General features: G+C 39.8%; 1 protein-coding gene across 10 annotated transcripts in view; it reads left to right on the top strand.

Annotated features, from left to right (window-relative positions):
- ZBTB20 (zinc finger and BTB domain containing 20) overlaps positions 1–23,760 on the top strand; it is a 487,426-nt gene that overhangs the window by 242,378 nt on the left and 221,288 nt on the right. The window contains exon 5 of one of the 10 annotated variants that reach the window (XM_063351283.1): positions 10,153–10,216. The exons of 8 other annotated variants lie outside the window; for them this stretch is intronic. The gene's annotated coding sequence lies outside the window, so the exon portion shown is untranslated. Of the gene's footprint in view, positions 1–3,058; positions 4,334–10,152; positions 10,217–23,760 lie in introns of those variants that run through there. One more of the 10 variants, XM_063351354.1, reaches the window with a different exon arrangement.

The raw sequence follows: 23,760 nt of genomic DNA, 5'->3' as shown, positions 1-23,760 counted from the left end.
GTAGGGAACATCTGGAAGGGAACTTATGCTATCCCAGAAAGCATTCCCTGTGATTTGTGAATCTTGTTTTCTGCTTCCTTGCCCCTTTCTCTCCCTAATTCTGATAAATTAATAAATCCTTACCAGATCAATTTAAAACATTAGATTGTATTTGCAGTAGGGGAAATACATTTTCTTTTTAAAAAAAAAAAATTACTCTTGATCTAAAACCTTGCATGTGTTGATTTCAGTCTGGATCAGATGTTTGCAGCTGAGTTATAGTCTTGAAAACTGAGGTTTATTATGGAAACACTGACATAGCCTCAATACTTTTGGTTCTGGCAGACAAGGCAAAAATATCCAGGGACCTTTTTTTCTGACTCTGAAGTTCTTTGCTAGTCTCCTTGGACTTTGCTTTCTGAGTCTTTGCCAATTTTACTGCCATTCACTTTGACTAAAACTGTCTTGGAAATATGTCAGTCTGTAAGAACCATTAGGAAATAACACCATTACATGTGTTTTAATAGTTTGGTTGAGAGGTGGGGAAGCTTTAGTAACTTCTGCTGAGTCACGGTCATTCCAAAATGGTGGAGTCCAAAAGGTTCATGTGAAAGAGAAGTTGGTAGGAGGAAAATAAAAGTAAGTTGCCAAGAAAAGTGTACTTGTGTGTTACTTTCACTGCAAGAAAAATCATGTTGCAGGAGGTCTGCAAAAGGTTTATTGATTCTTTAACTGCAAGAAGAGTTGGTAAGCATCTCTAATGTATTTATTTTTCTGTCTCTATAATTTTAATAATTTTTTATTATTCATTTTGCCATTGAAAGCCCATGGCAACCTAGCACTGTGCGTATCTCCTTCTACAGTCATTAAAAAGACAGAAGCTGTATTGAGAAACATTAAGCTTACATGCAAAATCATGAAATCCTAGAGTAATAACTTGTTTATAACCTTAGTCTCTCCCTTATGATACAGTCTTTACTAAGAAGTCACATTGTTTTTCTGCAAACGCAGAGCTATGGAATCTTTGATAGGTGCAAATGGCATCTACTATTAATGTGTTTCACTAATAAAAAAAAAAAATCCAAACCAATTGTCTAGCATAGTGAAAAATAATGCTGCTTTGCAGGTATGTTATCTTGTAGGGAGAATGTATATCAGAGAAGTTAAATGCTGTAACATTACACTTTTGTACAAAAAGGGCAGTTTGTTAGCACACGCAAAGGTTTGTGTAGGATTTCCTGACCTAAGTATGTATCCAAGATGCTCTCTGTAAAATATTTGGTAGGATTTCGTATCTGTGTGGACTTGTAAAAACTTCAGTATTTTCGTCATAGTAGAAAACCTTTTCTTGAAACATGAATCTAGCCAGTATTGACTTTATAAGCTGTGAGTCCATTCATATTTTCAATTGTTAATACTTTTTGCTATAGATAGTTTAAGATCTTTTTTTCCCTTTCTCTTAAATCTCTGGATGTTCTTTTTCTCACATTCCCTATGTGCAAAACAGATGAGCTTTTGTTTATTCGAGTTTTCATGAAATCTCAGATTAGGTAAACATTAAGAATAGAAAATTTACATTGTTAAGCTTCCAAAATTTTTGAGTGATTGAAGGCAAGTTGGTTATAATGGAGACTTTTGTCAGCTTCACTTGATAGCCCCTCAAGTACAAAAAAATATCAGAACTTAACTCCCCATATTTTTAGAGTATTCAGATCTCTGTCTGAACATACTATGTACAATCCACAGCCAGTTGCTTGTAATTTAACATGCAAACAAGTGCTTAAACATATGTGTACTCTGGACGATGATAAAGCGAGCATAGCAGCAATGGAACTGCTCTTACTGATAGCCAAACTTGGTTTCCCTTAGGTGGTATTTCTTTATTTTCTCTCTTTATCTCTTTTATATAACATCCACATTAAAAATAAGCGAATTGTTTGTAACATAATACAGAACATCCCTCGTTGCATAAGATGAGGACATACTAAACACCCAGGCTAACTTTAAGTGTATGACTGAAAAGTGTATGTCCTGAAAAATACGTTCCTCTGCGCTCCTATTCAGAAAAGTGCAGGTTTTCGTTGTTTGATAAGCTGGTCCTGTGGTCCAGTCCACACATTCACTTTGCACAGTGTCACTCAAAGTTTGATTGTGAAGCATCGTTTCTAGTGACCACGTGACAGTGATGTAGTTTGTGTCTTCTGTGTCTCATTTCTTTCCCCCGGTGTTCTCCTGGGCAACAAAAAAAAGACACGACTGAGCATGTTTTGAGTGGGCCCAATGTATATTAAGGAGTGTTTAATCCAGATTGCACGTCTAGATCCTTCTTTAAGAACACCTTAATCTTTTCCTTTAAGGATCAGTTTCATTTTAAGACCAATCAGACTAGTTAGGCTGCACATAAGTTTTTGTTTAAAGCTTTTCTGGGGTAATTTCAATGCAATTCGAGGTATTTTGCAAACAAAATGAATAATAACAAGCAAGACAGTGAATTACTGTTTTCTTTTTCTGACATTGTGACAGAGATCCTGGCTGCAGGCTGTCTGGTAGTATCATAGCTAGAGTTACTAGATGTGGATCTGGGGTAAAGAAAAAACTCAACAGAATTGTCAGAAACATTGCATATCTGTGGAATCTCCCTAAAAAGGGTTTACCTTTCTCATAACATGGGATTTTTTGTTTGTTTGCTTTGCTAATTTAGGACGTGTAAAAATGCTCAATGCCAGACTTATAAAGAAAAAGCATGTTGCCCGTTACACAGAATTTGAAGAAAACAACATGGGGAATGCATGTCTTCCAGTAAAAATGCAAAGGAAGCTTTAAGAGCATTGATAGTTGATTATTACTTTTTTTTTGTTATCACCATACTTATTTTCATTTCTGATACTAGGCTAGGTGACCGCTGTGCCTTGTAATAAAGCTCCTTTTAGTCTTCAGTCATTCGGTGTGCTTTAGAAACTATGTTAGCACACTTCAGAATCACATTGACGTTATTAGCAAAATCCCCAGCCCAATATGAATAAATAAATGGACGCTGATCAGTCCAGTGTTGGGCCAGCTTGGTGGTGTTTCCCTGCTTTGTAGGACCTAGTGTCAAGTGGGGAGCAGGCAGAATTTGGAAACCCATGTCTTGCTTTGGAGGCAAAGGATTGGTTTAGTGGTAACTTGGCAGTGCCGGGTTAATGATTTGACTTCATGATCTTAAAGGTCTTTTCCAACGAAAATGATGCCATGATTCAGCAATGTGGTGGGCATTCACCTGTGGGAATGAGAGAATTTCACCTTATTGACTCAATATAATTCCCATTACAGAGCTAGGGGCCTGTCTGTCTGAATTGCGGAATCCAGGTGCGTGCTTGTGTGCAAGAGGGAGCAACGAGGATATTTTGGGAGGCCTAATGAGTGAGCAGAATAGGTCACGTATTCCTCGTTCCCAATCTCTAATTCCCACATTCCCATGTCATCCTACCATCTCAAAAAATGCAGGGCTTCGTATTGCATGCTGTGCGTAGTGCTTATGATTTCAGTACTCCTACAAGCCTGTAGGTCCTGAAGCATAAGTCAGAAGTTGATGTATAGCATTTCTAAAGAAAGATTTCTCTTAGTAACCTTTATGGCCCTCATGGCTGAATATGAGCTTCCTATGCATCTTTACATCTAGCACAAGTGCCACCGTGGCATTAATACATATTTTTCTGTAGCTTCTAATAGAATTTGGGTAGTGGGTGTGGCAGGGAAGCCTTGCTTTTGGACAGAGGGATTAGTGGCTTTTGTTGAGCAACCGCTTTTCTAGCAAAGGGCACAAAAATGAAAAGGTTGGGAAAGGCATGTTTGGTTCAGAAGGGCATAATTCTGTTTCTAAATGCTTTGCTCCCCTCTTTCCGTGGCGCCCCTCCTCACGCATGCCTTAAATCCGCACCTCACCGCTCTGCATTTCTTCCTCTGTGTCTCTCTTAGAGCTCTGAATTCATTATATGGAGTAGTGTAAATCAATAGTAAATGCTAACCGCCCACTCGGTACTCAGTTACGCAATATCACATACCGTGTACACAGAGACAAAAAGGGAAAAAGCACACACAGGCTTTACATTCAAAAGCTCTTGCATAATTCTGCTTCTCTACAGCCAAAAAAAAAAAAAAAAAAAAAAAAAAAAAAGAAAAAAGAAAAAAAAAAGGAAATAACAGATGGGGAGACTTGCAGTTATTTTCCCTTTTCTCAGACCGTACAGAGGGGAGTTAGTTTAACATCCATGGTCATTTCTAATTGCCCCGTGCTGCAGATAAGCAAGGCAGACTTGCTTGTGCTTTAAAATAAGAGTTTTTTCCAGCTTCCATGATGTGGTGCACTTTTCAGGTAATATGAGAAAAACTATTACGAAGTGTTTAAGGCTGAATTGGTTATTTGTTTAGTCTTAATGGAAAAAGGAAAAGAAGAGCCTCACTTTAACTACTCAATACATGTTACAAAGCGAAAGAGGGATGAGGAGTAAGGGAGGCTGGATTGAATTCTCTGGCGTGGTTTTGTGCGTGTGTTGGGTGCTTTTTTTTTTAAATCTTTTTTTCCTTTCAGAAAAGCAAAATATCGCTCAATGTAATATTTATGTAAAAAGCCAGTTATGTAACTCTCGCCTGCCTTTCGCTTTTGTTACCTCTCTGGACTGTACAGCTCTACTGTTTTTCCTCACGACAGATTGTATTAAAACCTGCAAATCCTGATGAAAGGACAGAACGACCGGGTGCCCACAGCACAGACTTTAATTTCGAGCCTTTTTAAGGGCTTCAGGCTGGAAGACAATGGATCTATTTAAGATCTGTTTTTGGCTGGAGGAATTCTTATTGAGTATTTTCCTGTCACAGTGCGCTCTGGAACATCCGTGGCTTCTGCACAGTGTTTCTGTCTCTCTCCTCCTCTCTCATTCTCCCCCCCCCGTCCCAAACTTTGGATGTATACAATGAAAGCTTTTTTCCTTTTCCTCTCCTGACCTTAATGCGAGTATCAGGTCAGTCTCCATATAACCAGCAGCTAGTGCAGAGGCATAGTGAAATTTTAGGTTGTGCTGAACTTTATTTATTCATTTTTATTTCATTTAAGCGGTTGACGTCCAGAGAGATCGAGAGATTCTTTTGATTAGGATTGGTTCGGGATATTTTAATTTATTTCTGCCAAATGCAAGAGAAAAATGTATAACCCTGCTAAAAGAATAAAAAATGAGGGATTTGGGGGTGCAGAAAAGGGAAGAAAAGGGTCCATACTAGAAAAAGTTCATACTTTTTGATCACAGGAAGAAATTTTTCCTGTACTTACTGCAACCAGTTTATTCCTAGTTGTATCCTCTGAGGATCTGACCTGTTTGTGGTTGCGAGCATTGTGTCGGGGTTTGTTTTCTTTTGCCCTTTACAAATCATTCTTGTCTGCGTGCACATTCTTGGACAGATTCTTCCCTAGTGTAATGCTGCTAATTCTGTTGATATTGTGTCAGGAGTCTATTAGGTCAATTATAAAGTTATAGGCCTCGATTCTCTGTTATTTTAAAGTGTTTTTCTGGCATTAGAAAGGAGTCATAAAATGAGTGTGAATTATGCCCACTTCAGGCATAATAGAAAAAATAGTTAAAGCTGACATCTTTCGACAGTGATCTCTGAGACAAGCTTTAAATGAAACAGGGTTTTGTGAAAACAGGAAGTGGGATATTTTAAGCTCTATAAGTATATTATAAGCTTTATAAGTATATTTCACCAAATTGCTGGGTAGTACATAGATATACATTCAAAAGCATATTGGAACACCTGGATTCCCTGCCTGACTCTGAAACCAGCCCTTGCTTTGGCTCTGGGCAACGAAAACAACTTCTGCCTCCATTTCTGTCTCCGTACAGAATCTCTTAGGGATTATAGTAGTAGATACTTGGTTTATTGTGCCCTACAGAAATATTCTAAAGCTATTCTATTAATGTTTATAAAGTGGATTTAAATGCAAAAGGAGAAGGTGTTGAAATAATTTGGAGAGGTTAAAAAATCATTTAAACTTCAGGCTGCTGTTGCCACAAAGACTAAATTGTGGGCACCTACCATATTTAAATTTTAGCTGGAAAACAGAAGATGACCCTAGTCATCAGAGGATTAAATTCTGGAAGACTGTCCTATAGGAATTATAGGGCCTGAAAACCTGTGTATTTGTAAGATGGGGCTGAATTGACGTATCGATAGCAGTTTATGACATGGTTGCACGCAGTGGAGGAGAGTAACCTCCTTAAAATCCCTTATCCTGGTGTCCCTGATAGCTCTCAAGCCTTTATAAAATGCTTGGAAGATGTAGACTGTGTAGCTTTACAGAGAACATGATAAATAATGATTCCAGTGTTTAACTTAATCAAAAGAGTGGTCATATGTCCTTGATTGAAAATTACTTTCTGCCTGTCTTCTGAGACTTCTAGTCTGTAAGTTTTTTGTCTGCGCTAATTACAATGGAAGATTTGGTTGGAATAGGTGTACAAAACCTGATGACTTTTAACAGCAGACAGGGAAATTTCCCTGTTAAAGACATTTGCGTGCTTTTCGGTTACTGAGGATTTTCTTTGCATGTCACTAGGTTATCTCTAATTTCCCAAGTCTTCAGTCGCCACCTTTGCTTTGTACACTTATGTGGGGCTGTAACAAAGCACTAACGTTCCTAGTGGTCAAACACATTTAATTATTTTCTGAGTATTTACAAATTAAATGAGAAGAAAAACCTTGGAAATGCATGCTGCTAAAAGTCTGGTTATATATATGCAGCTGAACAGCGACCAGAATGGTGGAATTTTGTTTTTTTCTGCAGAATGGAAACCTAATTTTAATTTATGGACGAGAGGGTGATTTGACTTGACCAGATGCTAGACATGCAACCTGTGAAACTTCTGTCTTCCTAAATTCATAGGCAAAATAGGCAAAAGTGATGGGTCTGAACAGTTTCTGAAATGAGATGTTAATATTCAGCTTCGATGAATAAGACTTCATTTCACAACTTAAAAAGACACTGGTATTTTATTTTTAAACATAAGCTGTTTGAGCCCTGCCACTATGAAGATCTGTGCTGTAGTTTTCTTAAATTCATGTTTGTTATTTTAAAGAAAAGGTTAAATATGAACCCTAAAGGTTTAAAAACAACAGCAAAAATTAAGAGAGCTCTACATTAATTTTTATTGTTGAATTTTATTATTTTTCTTCCCTGACACGTGCTTGGGGTTGGGTATATTGGAAAAATAGCTAGCTAATACGACTTTGCTGTATCCAGCATTGTGCTGAATTAGCTACAGTAGTCTTTTTTTATCTAGTAATTATTCGGCAAGGTTCCCTCCCTCCCTCTCTTCCTCAGAACAGTGGGTTTTGCAACTCTGACACTGTGGTTGAAGTTTATGACAATTTTGTGACCTTCACTATCAGTAATTCATTGCTAGTGCCTGCAGAAGTTTCACAGGTCGTTTTGACTTAGAGAAGTCTGTAAGAAATGAAGCGAGAAGCAATATATTTAGAGTAGTTGTAACAGAAGTATCAGGCCCAGCCGCACTGAATGCTCCCGCGCCCCTCCTTTTCAAAATTACTATCTTCCATGTTCACAGCAAACGAAGCAGAGGGTTCACTTCTCCCATCCGAGAATCCGTATGTTTTAGTCTTCGCTGTTAAATCCGATGTATGCAGGTGGGCCATGACACCTGGAGGGGAAGGATAGCTGAAGTCCAGCGGTGTAGAGGAGTTGTCGGGATGAGCGCAGTGCTTAGAGCAGTGTCGACACCTGGATATTCCGTGCTCTTTCTTCTACCCAGGGGCTAATATTTTCCTGTCGCCGCTAAATGAAGCGGGCTCTGTTTGGACGGAGTGCCTACACCAGTGTGAGCCCCGCGAGAGGGTGCACCACGCAGTCTGCCATGCCCACTTGGGGAAGGAGCACATCCTCATTCGCTGGTGGGCTTCTTTCTGGGATGTCTGGTATCCTCGCTGCCGACTACTGAAGGCCAGCGTGGGAAGGATGAATAAGCTCTCTTCACCTTATTGATGCGGAGGCTTAAAAACAACTCTTTAGGATGTGACCTTTCTACCTCTTGAAAAAGAGAGAGGGGAATTAGACTTGGTAATCCGGAAAGCATGCTTCAGGGTAAAATCTTGTAAGAAAACTAACTGTAAACAGTTCAGTTTCTGCGGAGACTCGATTTGGGGTATTATTTCATAATTTTGACTGAAGAAACCTCTGACTTGTTTGGCTTTTAGGACGCATGATGAAACTCACCCCTTTAGGGAAGTTCTTGCAGAGACAAGATAGTAGGAGAGCTTGCCTGTGTAAGCAGCAAAGAGGATTGTTCGCTCCCGAGTTTTTGCTGATTTATTTGTGTCTGGTTGCAGCAGAATAGAGGGACTCACTGCTTTGACTGTGCTGTGAACAAGAGAAAAACGCACTCCGTTGATAATGTTTTAAATCAAAACAAATAATAATGCTCTTCATGGAAAGACTGAGGAAGGATATTAACAGGGAACAGTGCAGAAAACAGCTGAAACCATCTTTGTCCATAGTTTTCACTACATGTATTTCTTAAACTATTTTTCTGCTTACAGTTTTTATTAAATATCCTGGTTGCCTTAGGCCCCTTACATGACTTTAAAAAAAAAAAACAAAAACAAACGACAAAGTTTCGATCTCATCTTCTGGGATCCATGTAAATATACATTTCAGATTAAAAAGTGTCAGTCGCTGCTGAGGCTGGAAAGGGTCTGTTCTGCTGTGAGGAAGGGAGGGGCAGATCCATAATGGTTGTTCGGGCTGTCGTGTTTCTGAGAATCAGCTGTTTTTTTCTTTATACTGCAAAGATTAAACAAAGAATGTTAAACATTTCCCAATTTAGCATTTATAATGGAAAGCGGCTGGAGGGCCACAGCTCACTGCTGCAAGGGCAGGCGTTCGTATCAGGAGTCACTGAAAAAGGCTTTTATTTTCTTTGAAGGCCTATCCATTCCTTTCCCAGCCCGGCTGCTCTGCTTTGCAGTCAGGTGGAGGCAGCTTTAGATTTTTACTTTCGTTTAAGTAGGAGCTAATTTACTTTTGGAAATGAAAGTTAAAGCAGCTCAGCCATCTGCAAAGCGGAAGAGGAGGCAGTGGGTTTCTTTAACTTTTCGAATCTCTACGATTCTATTTTGCACCACCAGGCAAGCAAAAATTACTTTCCTGAGCTCCTATTAGTGATAACATGTAGTATTAATGATCTAATGTCTTAGCTTCAACTCCTCATCTCAGTTTCTGAAAGATACCTGTTGGCTGTGTGCAGTCGTCTTCTTTACACTCGCATCCAGCTCAGGAGCTTTAAGTAAAAAGTTGTAGTCTTGAGTGCAGCTGAACCACATTTTTTGACCTACTGACAGCACAGCTTTTTCCATAGCATTTCACTAGTGATTACGTGGAGCACCGTGACTTTCTGTTTCTCATAGCAAAGGCAAAATAACACTTAAGGGTGACTGATAAATGGGAAAAAAGAAAAGAGGGGAGGGGAGGCGGCATTTTGGTATCCTGGTGTTATATGTGCTCTTACTGTGGCTGTGTATCAGCCTTTCTTATTTTTTAGTTTTCCTTGAATAGTCCATAATGGAAACAGATGCATTGTTCAAGCTTTCTTAGTTGAAGCTGAGGAGAATTTCAGTTTTATAAAAATATGTATTTTATTCCCTATCGGAGTGGAATAAGTGTTAATACAGTTCGTTTTTTAACAGAGCAGCTAAAAATGTCCTTCGCCTGCCTCTCCATTGGCTAGTTTTCAGAAATTCAGTAGTTCACTGTCATCACATGTGTACAAGATCTAAACATCTTATATAATTAAAACATTTTCAGAAAAAAATATTTCTGGTTTCTTGTATAAATTGTAAGCACTATAAAGAAACCAGATATCCATTTTCTGCCTTCTCTAGCCTGCCTGCAAGTAGGTTTCATTTAAACAAAATAGCCTTGCACTCAGAGCTCACAAACATTTGTGTATTACTTTGGTATCTACATGACTAATTTTACTGGCCTCTTATAGTAGCTAAAATATGTTTGTAAATGTTTGCCCACCTTTTTGTTTCTTAAGGGAAGCTTTTTACAATTTATTATTTGGAATAAGTCAAAGTTTGAGTTTAAAAAATACTTCAATGTTCTTATGATTGCATTTCTTACAGAATGTTGGAATTTTTGGACTGTGCATCTGTTTAGGCACGTGGAGAAAGACAAGACTGAGATCATGTAAGTCATGAAACTGAGGGTGAATAATCCATACTTGGTTCTCTCACCATTTTTACAGTTTATACCCAGATGCAAGTAATAAACCAAAAAGGGAAAAAAAAAATCTAGTTAGCTTTTATTTTTAAAACGATTAATGAAAAGCAAAGTTCAAATGAGGCCACAAATCCTGGTGGTGCACAATGGGTTGATTTATTTTGTAAATAGACCATGGATAATTAACCATAAAACAAAACTTTTTTTTTTTTTTTTTGAAACTTGCATAATGACACTGGTTTCTTTTAGTTGCTGCGAGTTGCACAGAGGGATAACGACTTATTCACAACTGGTTGCAACTGGTTACAGCCAAGAAAGGAAAAATCCCAGAGCAGCTAGAGGAAAAAGGCTGTTAAAACCCTGCTACACTTGCAGTTTTATAGTAAGGCATTTACTAATGGCTACAGAATAGGCAAAGCTACCCTTGTACGATAACAGCAAAAGAGTAGATACGTACGTACTCTGATGATGCTTGACACATTATCCCATGCTTTGGCTTAAACCCCACAAACAAAATACAGCCCCTGCAGCTGGCCTTGTAGTCCACAATTTTGTATTGACTTTTAAATAGCATTAGTTTATGCTTTGTTACAAGCTTCCATGATGCCTGTATCTTACTACTCTGGCACTGGGGGAAGAGTCCTCTGGATAGTCAAAATAGTCTGAGTTGCTGCCAAGTCCTCTTGTGAGCTAGAGAGTGATGGTAGTTTTTCAGATACATGATATGAGACAACTGCCTGCCTGACCTCCCCCAAATTTGTTTCTTCATATTCCACAGTCATCTGCGGAAAGGATCTCTGATGCCCAAGAAGGAGAAGGTCCAATTTGTTGTGAAAGTACATTCACTACTAATTAAAACTACCAGCTGGGATTACAGCCCTGGAGACTGTAAATAAACTAGAGCATGAGATGTTCAGATGACAATATGGCCACTTTTGTGGTGGTTTGCACTAGTTGCCTGTACTCAGATTTGCTCATCTCATGCCAGCTTATTAGAGTGAAGAGAGGGTTTATGTAGGTAACAGTCAAGATACGAGCAGTTGGATTTGCCACACAAGACAGTGACCCTAAGGTACTTGCAAAAAGCCTCCCTCATTCCCAGTGATAGCCTGGGTAGGCAGAGGTAGGGAGTAAAAATGCTTAAACCCAGCCTAGTTATACATGCGTTGAACCAGTTTTATTGGAACGGTGTTACAGGCTGACGTTGGTAAGGGTTCTCTGTCCTAAACTGATTTGAACACATGTGATTTCTTCTGCAAATTTGGAGTATTTATTTGTCAGCAATGTACTGCAGTGACTGAGCAGAGAAGTAGGTTGTTAATGTCAGACTGTCACCTGCTATCTGCAAGAGCTTGATGTAGGTAACGGGATATAAGGGTTGTGTGTTTTTAGTCTAGATCTCAGTTGCAAGACAGGGTCTTAGATCAACGCTTTAAACCCATAACCAGAGAACCGCTGAGTTCCCACTGTGTTACTGACACTAGTAACTACAACACATGGGCTGACACTTATAATCTTTTTTTAGGCCAAAGAGTCGAGTTAAAATAGCACTTAGTTTGAGCAAGAGGCTTCAGTTGTGGGAGGGAGTCATGCTGGGGGCAACATTAGCATTGTACTTTCAAACACCATTGCAGTGAAGACAAGACCCCAAAAGTAAATTAACTCTCCAAGGCTCAATACAGTCTTTGGCTTCTCTTCAGGTCCTGTTGGAAAGGAAGACAGGGTCCACTGTGGTTGTGCTAACTGGATGTATCTGTCCCATGGGGTCTCTCTTGAAACTGCTTTTTATTGGGTTTTTGCTTTTGGAAAGTGTGGCAATGTATGGAATCTGCTACGTACTGTTTATAAGTTAGAACTTGATTTTATTGACTAACTAAATCCTGTATCTTGTGACAATCTTCTTCTGTGCTCTGCATCATGCCAAAGAGACAGGGGAGTGGTGTTGGCATATCTTTGTATGAATAGGTCTGTCATTAAATATTTGATATAGAAACATCTGAAATAGATCTTGCTTGAGAAGAACAATGGGGCAACTAGAGAAAGCCAGTTTTCTCCAAATTCACTTTTGGGCACTGGAGTTTTAAGCAAACAGAAAAAAGAACAAAGAGAGCAGGTATTAGTGTAGGGGCTTAAAAACAACAAACCGTGGGAGGCATGAAGGGAGACACAAGGAAAGTTGAGAGAGGAGAGGGGAGGGATGCTTAGTGGAGGGAGGATTTTTTTCATTTGTTTGTTTGTTTTAATAACTGACACCAGCTAAGGGAGCGGGAAGCTGGTAGTAGAGGACTGAGAGTCCCTCAGTTGGAAGAGGCACTGTGTTTAGCAAAGGGAAACTTTTTGCCTAATGTGGATCTAAGCCCAAGGATCATTCACTGCCAGTGCTGAGGATGCTGAGGCATGGAAGTGCATTCGGGTATTTTCTGTTTTCTCTGATATCTAAATCTGTATTTTTAGTTCGTGAAGAGCGAGGGAGTCGGTCATCTTTCTTGGGCAGTTAAGCTCTTAAATCTTACTGGTAGGAAGGGGTTACAGACAGCCTTAGCTAAAGGCACACACAAGATGAAGGAGTGTTCAACTCCTTTCAGAGTTTGGAAGGTGTCAGCACATGGGCCCAGTATGAAGAACACAAATTCAACAGTCTGTTTAGCGTGCAGCAGGAAAAGCTCTTTTAGAGGTAATTGTATTTCAGGCTTTTGAACAAGCCTTTGTATTTCTCTCATATGCTAATAACCTATTTGTAAAGATATGCAATCCAAACTCCTTTCATTTTAGCCACCCTATTTCTTCCCAAAAACCTCCCTCCCTCCCCCAAATCTAATGCTTTAAAAACACCACAGGTGAGGTAATGCCAACAATTCTCCCTAAGACTTTCCTCATCTCTGCTTTGTGAAGCATGGCATCTGATGTTGTAGTAGGTAGGTTCATGTTCCAGTTAGAAAGTGCTTTTTTGGGGGACTAAGCAGCACAGTTGTTTGAATCCTTGGACTTCTGGTCCAAGCACTGCATTCAGAAATTTGCTTTATAAGAAAGAAAAATTATTTGGTTCTTCCTGAGGTTCTGTCCGTGTTACAAAAATCCCTTCACCAAATGGCATGGGAGACTACCACTTTTCCAAAGCATCTCGACGCTCTAACAGCCAGGGGGTGCCGATCACTGGGAATGATGTGGTCTCACAGTCAAAGGCCTAGCTGTACTTCAGCTCCCCTTCTGCTCTTCCTAAGTGAATAGTTTCATAAATTGGCAGTCTTGCTGCTACCTGATCTAGGTGAAATCCCTGAATTCTTCCTGTTTTAGGCCAGGATTTGCCTCACAGCTTCAGTCAAGCTTTACATGACTTCACGGTATTTTGCATTTTACTCATTTAGAAATGTATAAGCAGTGATCAAGAGCCGCCTTAGCGGCTGGAGCAAATGGTTAAAGAAAAAGGAATTCTTAGATGTTAAACATCGTATTAATTTCAACTGCTCTTACATTTCTCTACCAGTTATGTTTAAGGTTACAGGGACAGAGCAGAAACAACTAGCATTCCCCTCACTTCTCACTCCGCATTCTTCCACAGGACTCTCTGTGACTTTCAACCTGCTGCCTTATTCTGCTCAGAACTGGCTTAATACTTCCCCAAATGGCAATAGCAATTAAGGGTACTTGACCCAACAAGACGTGTGTTAGTTGTTACATAAATGACTGTCTGAAAAAGCCTCTTGCCTTTCATACATCGGTAAGCTCCACCGGTTCTTGGACAAGAACAACATACCAGCTGGATTATTAATAATAATTAGATTGTCACTGATATATTGATAGTATTGCAGAGGTATTACAAGCTTCTGAGGCTTACTAAAGAGTACTGAAGGTCAGGACTCAGAAGCATTAAAATAAATACCTAGTGGTAGTCTCTTGTTGTGGAAATACTGGCTCATTAAAAAAAAGTACTCCAGGAATCCAGGATTCGTATTTATTTTCATTATTCATATTTCCAGATAAAGCTTTTTGGCATTTCTGGAACAGAAGTACTTCTGTTTCAAACTTCTCTTTCAAAAATGTATTCTATGTTCTAATATAAAATTTAAATCAAAACTGAAAGTAACAATCAAAACTGAATTATTTTGTCAAAACATTCAGTTGATTGAAATTATTTTTTATTTTTGTTTCATGGGCAACTTTGCAATGCAATGTTTGATTCCACTGTGAAATAAAAGGAAATTTCAAAGTCTGTAGCTATCCTATAAAGCAGAAACGTTAGGTTGTGTTTGGGCTCTTCTCGGTGGTGCTTAGGGGAGTGCTTCATCAGGATTCTACTAAATGTGTTCTAAAAAATCTATGAAATCTGTCATATTCTGTTAAATCAACAAAAAGTTTAAAATGTATGAGGACCCTTAGACTATGCTGAGGTCTTCTTGTATTGATGTCATAATGGGACTTTCTATCTCTGTAACAGTTAATGTGTCTCTGCAACCCTGGAAATATATTCTGTGTTTATGCTCAGCAAGTTGGTAAGCTTTTGATACTATTTCAGCTCTCCTGGCTTCCTTCTATGTGGGCTGGTCATGGACCAAACCTTTCAAATTCGGGGTGCCTATCAGTGCAATTGCTTGCAAAGTCAGCAAACATTGAATGTAATGATGGTGTGAGTGTAAAGCCTATACAGTTAACATTAGTGTATTCACTTCCATTTGTTGCTTCTTAGATTTGATTTAAAAGGGACCTTCCCATAGTAGAGCACTTTCCTATTATTTCTTTGAGTCTTTCCTTGCCCTGTATAACAATCAAATTATTCTCTCTTTTTCTTCCTAATATATTGGATGTTTTTTACTCTCCGTTCCCCTGTAGAATCTGTATACTTAAATAGTAAAGTTCTTCTGGCAGCAGTCTTGTCCAGGGCCACAATATGGTATATGCCTTGGAGGCATATTACTTTAGATTATGGTTTTGGCTAAGTTTAAATTCTTCAGGATTGGCCTAAATCCATCTCAGTGGGAGCACCCTGCAAAAGAAAAACATGAATTTAAGTGGGGTATTTTGGACAAGCAGAGCAAGGGTGAAGATTAAAAGCAAAGAACGTAGTTAAAGATTGCTCCATTGCTGGAAAATGTAAAGCACCTGACTTCGTCTCAAGAGCGTGATGATCCTTATTTTTTGGGCAAAGACTGAGATACTAACCCGCTTCTGTGATACCTTCATTATTCAGATCTGGCTTTCTTAAATTTGGCTAGCTACAGCAACGTTGTATTCCTGAAGAATATCAGCACTGCAACTTTTTTAAGTTAGGGATAGAACAGTCAACATCTGATCACCCATTCAGGGGAAATTGTGGCTCTGCAAACTTTGGAGTTCTTGCTCCAGTCGGAGGTCAACGCAAGATGACACAGTACTACAAATGGAAAAGCTTTTCCATTTGTGAGCCCACCTAAACTTTTGTTTCTGTTTTTCAAACCTGGAGGGGGGGTATTTTGTGATACAGAAAAGCTGTTTTTAAATAAATATGTATTTGGACAATAGTGTAGTTGGTTCAGTATTTCTCAGTTCCAGGCCTGTGACAAGACAGGCAGGAAGATATGCTTTGTCCCAACAGCTGTCTTCTGTATTCATCAGAATTTTTTACGTGACTAAGCATGTAAGCTGCTATATCAGTATAAATTGAATTTAGTCTTAAGAAGGCTGATTTAATGTGAAGAATATATTTTCCACTGATCTTGGACATGAAGAGCTGGAATATTGATGTGTTTAGGCCTTAAAAATATAAAAATAAAAGCTCCCCCAACTCAGAGCTCTATAAATAAATAAATAAAATAGTTTATGTTGTGGACACACTCACAATATTTCCTGCATGCTACTGGAGCAGCACGCGTCCAGAAGATAATAATATAAGCAGTAAAATATCCCAAGCAAACAGAAAGCATCTGTAGATCTTGCCTAGCTGGCTAATATTATTGGGATGGTTGTTTTTAGCATATATGTGCATGCTGAGGGTTGGCCAGGAGTTGAACTGTCTTTATGATGGTTATGTTCAATTGCTGCATTGTGCCTGAATGCCTACAGACACGTAAGAGGACAGGAAAGGTAACTCAAGAAACTATTAGACCATTCAGGATCTGGTCTTCCAGCTCTAGTCACGGGAGAATGTAACATGCTATAAACAGGATGTAAAGAAACATTTATAAAGGTGTTTGGAGAAATACTGGGATGTAACTGAAGTGTTTGTTAGTCAGTGTCCCAGAACTGATAGCCAATGTCCCTTTTGTTGTGCTGCTGCCTTTAATAAATAATGCATCAAGCTCAGAGATACCATTTAACTGGAAAGATTTGTATCACTAAAAACTTGTAGCAAATGTAGAGAGAGCTACTCTGCCTTCCCTTCCTTTATTCAGTACCTTTCATTTCCCTCACTATGTGTAATAGTCAAATGCTGACACATCTCTCTCAGCCTTCACTTCTACCTGATACTTACTTGCCAGTATTCAGAGAGTCAAGGCTGTTTCTGCAGGGTATTGGAGCGAAGTTTCAGGGGTGTAGACCAGAGGTATGACTGTATAGTTTTCAAATGAACTGTATTTTGCTGTATATAGCGTTTATTGTAGAAAAAGAGATGAAGTTTCCTTGGAACGTGTATTGAGCCTGATTTTAAATTCTCTCCTTGGCCTTAGCAGGCTGGGGATCAAGTCCATATTGGAAATTCTCCACTTAAACTGCTGGATGCGGTCAGAACCCGTGACTGTCGTTCAAGCTATCGCAGCCCGTGCTGCCTTCAGTCCAGAATCAACATCGGCAGTATGGCTGCTCTAACTGCAAATACAGAAATCAGAAAACTTAACTTGATATTAAGTGTTACTTGAAGAAATCCCCCCTTGGATATGAGTTTTGGACCCGCTGAGATTTCCCGATCTGCTTTTTTATCTTTCCTTGCTGTCTGTAGAGGTAAATAGGCCATTTTGCTGGCCAGTTGAGGCTGTAAACATTAATCTGAAGGGGTTCCTAATAGGAGGATATTGGCAACAAAGGTGATTGAGCCCTGCTAGGAAGGCAGGCCCCCTTTCAAGAGTCAAAGGTCTTCAGGTCAAGAAGTCAAAGAGACTTTCTCAAAAGTTAATTTTGTGTCAGTATGTCGTGGATTGTAGCACTTCCAAAAGTATTATCTTTCACAGTCCCAACAGTCTGATGTCACTAGAGATCCTACTGCACGTAGCATTGCTTCCAGTGGTAGTTCCTGGGCAAAAGAGATGAGTTTATCCCACCACGACTCCCACAAAACCATTAGCAGTACACCAGACATAGAACTGACTCATCCTGTTTCTGCCGTGCATTCAGGTTAATTCTGGATCCCCTTTTCAGATTCAACTGTTTAATAGTGCTGCACTATGAGCTTCAGAAATTGCTGATTTCTGTCTCGGGGATGACAAATTTCACAGTATGTTCTTTAATTCCTACTTCTATAGCAGTTCATAAAGCATCTTCACTTACAGTTTTCTAATATTTAGTGAGAAATCGCTTTGGGAATAGGGTCCTTTACTAAAGAGCCTGTTGAAGAAGTCCTTTGATCATTACATTGTACAAGAACTTTGGGTTTTTGAGATTGAAAGTTCTGATATAAATATGAGATTACTGTACTTATGGAAAAATCTTGATATGATCTTGCTGTTATGTGGGGCGTTTAAGAGATCCTGAAATATCTTTAAAGAGGAAACAACGGGAAGCTGCTTACCTCATGACATAATAAGGCAAAATAAGGTCACAGTTGCAACTCCAGCAACAGAGCTGAATGAATTATTTGCAACAAGTAATTTACTTGCCAATTACAGCTTTTCTTGTCCAGTCAAATATCCGCAAGTTGATCAGTCTCTTTGATTCAGGAATCGTTGGAATTTATTTGATGACTACCTTCAAAACTTATATTCTATGGGCTCTCTGTAGGTGGAGGTGAGAGAGGTATGGCTGTGGCTTGAATACTATTTGCGAAATCCTATTCTGTAATTTTCCTCTCTGGCATCCATCTTGTAAATTTGCATTACATGACACCAGGCATTTAGGAGTCTATACTCTTGATGAAAGAGGGTAGCAAGTTTAGTGTTCATACAACAAGAGTTAATGTTCATACAACAAGAGTTAATGTTTAGCAGAGAGGAGGCTTCACACAGGTTGATGAATCCTCACACATCCTTCACATTACTTCTATTTTAGTAACCCTCTGACTGAAATGGTAAAACATGAGGAACAAAAAAGGATAAAGGAGATCCTGATGCTGCATGGGTGAAGTAGGGAACAGGATGTGATTATTTCACAAGTGCACTGATTCAGAAGACCAGCGTGAAGCTAGATGCTTCTGTTCACTGCACACAAGGGCAGAAACACGTCAGAAGTTGTTGCTGGTAGTGCTGCATTCATAAAGGGAGCACGGCATTCGCTTTCCAGCCACCAGAGAGTGGAGGAAAGACACAGAGCCACGGACATCTGTTATTGTGTTTGCTTACCTACCCCTGTTCCTGGAGGTTTAGAAGTAGGATTTGAAAAGTGCATATGACGGTCATTGTTTTTGACCGCGCTTTACAATGTCCTACTGACTTTAAAGAGCAAAAATGTGGACCTCTGTAATTTAACCAACGATATACACAGGGCACTCTCGGTGAAATGGCTGGGAACAAAACTTAGTTCCTGGTTTCCTGCCTATTATTTAATACATATCTGATTTAAAATCTGTTTTCTGCATACCTTTGCGTGCATATTCCTTGGCACATGTGCTTCTTGCCGTTATGGGGCAGATCCCATAGATTTTCTGCGTCATTAGTAGAGAGAACCAGTCATTAAAAAAATAAAAAAGCTTATTTGCCTGAGCTGTTAAGATTTTTTCTCACAGTTCTGCCTGTGGCGCCTGTCACTAGCAGTCAAATAAGGACAATTTTACCATTCTCTCCTGCTGCTCTAATTTTTTTTTTCAGTGCCAGTACATGTATTTGTTATTCTTTATAACTCCCTTTGAAGTTGGGAATCCAAGGGGAATCTAAAACCGACCAGATGTTTCTGCTGCTGGAGACACAGAAGACAGCAAGGATTAAGTTTAACTGAAACTTAGGTCCCTACAAAACCCATTACAGTGAGAATTCTTCCTCAGATAGTTTTATTTATTATTTATATTTGCACTTGCCATCCTGGGTAGGTGATACCTCAAGTCATCTTGCCCAGGAGGAAAATGGATGATTTATCCAAGTAAATAGTGTATCAGCAGCTGCCTGCGTTCATTTCCCTTATGGGGTTTCAGTTCCATTACACTGCATATTTCCCACCCACACTCTTTATACAGCATTTCATGTTGAGGAAAATCATTCCCATCTCTGTAACTTCAGAGGACAGATATGTGGAACCATCCAGAGGGAGGGCAGCGCAACTCGTGCATGCGTGGGGAGGGGTGACGTACTTGAGAAGGTACTGGCTGGAAAGCAGTACAATGTTTTAACTCCTTCTGTCACGGATGGAAGATGAGAGAAAGGAGCAGAAGCCAGCACGGGAAACTGGCTGTGGGAAGGAGGGGACGTGCTAACCTCCTAGAGGTGGGGGCAGAAAAAGTCTCTCAGGTGGGAAAAGACAGGAAGAAATGCTATTATTGACTTCTGAGTTCAAGTTAGATGCTTTTGAAGATGCTACAAACATCAAAAACAAGCAAACAAACCAAGATTCCTTTTAAAATAGTCTATGATATGAAATGCATTAGGAAGTCCCATGGGATGCCCATGTCCAAATTGTGCCACGGCAGATCTGGCTGGCCTGCATCTGCTGTCACGGCCACAAGAGAAATCAGCACATGGTTAGACCTCATTGAGGTCCGAATGGGAAAGCAGCAAACAGAACAAAGCCTTGGTCTCTGTCTACCTTAGGCATGGCTTAAGCTAAAGTTTGGATCCACTTCCAGATTTTAAACACCCCAGATTTCTGGAGTGCTTCTGCCAAGTTATCTCATCTGAGTTTATGGGACAGTCTGTCACGCCCATACATAGCTGTTGAGCGTGCCGATCCCTTTCAGCCAAGTCAGAAAGAAATGAGAAGAGAATTCGTTTTCTACAAAACGGGTATCTAAGGAGAGGAGAAAAACTCAAATCAGTGCCCCTGCTGAGGGAAAGACAAGCAGGACTTATCAGCTAAGCATGTTCGACGGAGGACAGCTGGCTGGCCAGCACAGGCTTTGCTCCAGAAGAGCCACAGCACATGCTGTCTTTTGCTCACTGAGAATTTTATCTTTGTTGTGGGAGAGGAGACCTACGATAATTGTACTCGTATTGTGTAGCACTTGCAGGCTCTGATCACAAATCTCTAGGAAGACAGACTATATCGGTATTTGTTTCATGTCTGAGCTGTTTTGTTTTCTTTAAAGTCCGTCCCGCTTTCTGGTTGGTAAGTCAAGGTACATCTCTGGCTGGTAGTGTTTTCTCTTTCCTCTCTGCTGTGGGGTTACAACAGCTTTCCCCCCCCCCCCATTTTTCTCTGTGTGGATTCACTTTATCGTTTCACACCAAATCTCACTGCTTCTCAACTCTCAATGTCACAGCCACCATAATTGAGAAATAGTATCGGGCTCTGACTAAGTTACTCTTTAATTGGCCAGATGGATCGCTAACGCCTTCACGGAGGCACTGTCCTCCATCATTAGCTGTTGGAGTTGCCTCCTAATATTGCAAGGCCCTGCACACCACCCTAATTTGTTTTTAAACAGGAAAATCAAAACCTTGGTAATTATATAGAGCCTTCTAATAAACATTAGGTAAAAATGCATGCACTGTAACAAGCTCTTTTCAGAACAGCAGAAGGGAGTGGCGAAAATAATTTGCCAGTGCCTACACTTACCTAAAGCTGCTTTTCTGATTTTAAAATATAAAAAGAAATCAGGTCCTGGAAACACTGGGTGATTTTGGATGTTTTGAGGAAAGATAAAAAGAAAAAAAAGCCATTAAGTGTTTTTCCTTTTATGGTTTTGGAACCTGAATTTCCCAGCTTTATGTTAGAAGGAAACAGGTTAAAATCAGAGAGTTTTGAACCTACATATTTTCTTCTCTTCTTTATTTTTTTGTCAAAGCATTGAGGCAGATGGTATGAAAAGCATTTATATTGGTCTCTCTGCTGATGGAGCTTAACCTAATAATCCAGGACTTGGAACTGGGTGCTTCGATAAAAACACTTTCTGAGAGATTTTTCCATTCAAAACACCAGGAGAAGTTTTTTAATTGACAACATCAGAAATTAGTATCCTGCCAGGACTATGTTTCTTTGCACCTTATTACTTGGAACAAAAGATTAATATATGCTCATTCCGAGCACGAGAGTTTTCAATAATTTTTTCCTAAATCAAAGATGAAGTGAAAGGGTTTACCACAGGATTGTGAGAGTGAAAACAGGGGGAAAGTCCCAGTTCCATGTCAGTTATTACTTTGTCCTAGTTTAAGCACTTGACTCTCTCTTCTGGTGATTGCTCCATTTTCTTGTTTTTTATAGTGTGCTAGATACTTTGAAATTTGCAGACTTAGCTCAGTCTTTGAAATGAAGAAATCTCAGCTCTGAAAATGCCAAATGAAACTGTGATTCTGAGTTCCCCTTAATTGTGAGCAACTTCACATACAGAAAAAGTAGCACTCCACTGTGGTTCCTCCTTGTTCGGCTTCAGTCTGAACTTCGTCTCCTATCTTCTCCCCACTGTAATGGGGCAAACTGAAAGATCAAAGCCAACATGTAGGAAGATGACGTGGTTCACATCTAAAGTTTGGAGCTCGGGTCTGCGTGGACCCCACCTGCATTCCTAGATTTTTGTATGTGTGTGTTCTTAAGACACTGCATTTGAAATGTATACAGGAAACTAAGCCTAGCTGAGAAGATTATAACTTGTAAACATTTTCCTGTGCATGTTTTGATAGAGTGGCATGGGGGCGGGAGGCAGGGCTGTGGATTTAAAAAATATTTTTATGCTTTCGTAATGCAATCCATAGTCCATTTTAGACTTAGTTCTGACTAAAAAAAGATACTAAAATGCAACATAGAAGTTAGCAAATAATGACACAGGTTCCCTAGCATTGTGACACTTAACACCTCAAAGCAATCCGGCCAATTGGGAGAGAATACATCCCACTTTCTTGGGTCAGTTTGTGATTTTTTTTTCCAGCTGCTATACAGTAGCTTTAAAGGTTACTTCTTGTGGCATTTATAGGTGTCTTCCATATAGGAGCACTGCAGGGAAGAGCGTGTGGTGGAAAGGGCTGGTTCTGGAAGCAGCAGGTGCAAGGACACAGCTCACCTATTGTCTGTAGCATACTCGATTATACAGTCAAACAAGAACCGCTCTTTTATCTCTTGCAGTCTTGGGTATTAGAGTACAGGCAATGAGTCCAAACCAACAGGGAGCCAGAGGGTAGATTGCACATCTGACTGTGAGAGCCATCATCAGGCCAAGTACTCCATCAGGCCAGTTGGAAAAGCATCTTGTTACTCAGAGGTAGGGCTGGATTTATGTTCTGCCCAGCATGCTCATTTAGAGAGGGAGGATTAGGCAGCCCACAATATAGCTGTTGATACTCTTGAGAACTGAGGGGTTACTAGTCCTTTCTGCTGTGCTCAGGGCAGCGAGCGTGTGATTAGGGTAAGGACTTGGATGCAGCCCCAGTACCCCCAAACCGGCTGAGTTATTCCAACTAAGTAGCATAGACCACTGTGGAGCACATTCTCCGCTGATTCTCATGCATTTATGTTCTGTTGGTCTTGGAAAACATTATGCCTCCTGTGATCGCTTTCTCAAACACTGCTCCTACTTCCCTCATGATTTAACAGCTGCCTTGCAGTTGTGGTTCTTAGATCTACCTTTCTCAGATCTCCAGTTTGCCCCATGGCCTCTTTCATCTTCCTTTCCCAGGGCCCGGGACAGATTTTGAGCTTCCTGCTAGCTTTTGTTGCTTTGTATCTGCCCTCAGATTGCGGGTGCTGGTGTTCTGACAGTCTACCCAAATCCTTCGTTGCTCAGAGGAAATAATAACTCTCATTCAGCTGCTTTCTTAGCATTTATTGTGACATCCGAAGACAAATGCAAACTCATCTCTAGAATCATTATTCTCTTTGAAGAACAACGGATTGTCAGGGGAGACATTTTTTTGTGTGGATTCACTTAGAAGTTCTGTCCCCCAGTGTGGTTCTCCAGCTGCCCCTGTCATATCCTCTGTTGTTGTTTATCCAACTTTTAATAATTTCCTTTTCATGCTAGAAAGGGCCACATAATTTTCTCTCTGTGTGTGCATGTATTTGTATCTACTTCATGTTTTTTCATTTCTTTCAATTCATAACGTACAAAATATATAGGAAAGGCTTCCATTGCACTAAATGCATGCATTATTTATGCATGTCTTATATATGTTTTGGCCTAAATTTCATAAAATGCCTAGGGATTGTGTGCACCTCTGTTTTAAGGGCTCTATTTTAAGGTATTAAGGTCTTTAAGGTATCTCTTAATCACCTCACATCATGACTGATTTTTGGAAGAGACACATTGATACATG

Source organism: Chroicocephalus ridibundus, chromosome 1 (assembly GCF_963924245.1).
Source record: "Chroicocephalus ridibundus chromosome 1, bChrRid1.1, whole genome shotgun sequence".
NCBI classification, from domain to species: domain Eukaryota; kingdom Metazoa; phylum Chordata; class Aves; order Charadriiformes; family Laridae; genus Chroicocephalus; species Chroicocephalus ridibundus.
Note: the sequence above shows the minus strand (reverse complement) of the source record. Positions and strands in the feature narration are given on the sequence as shown.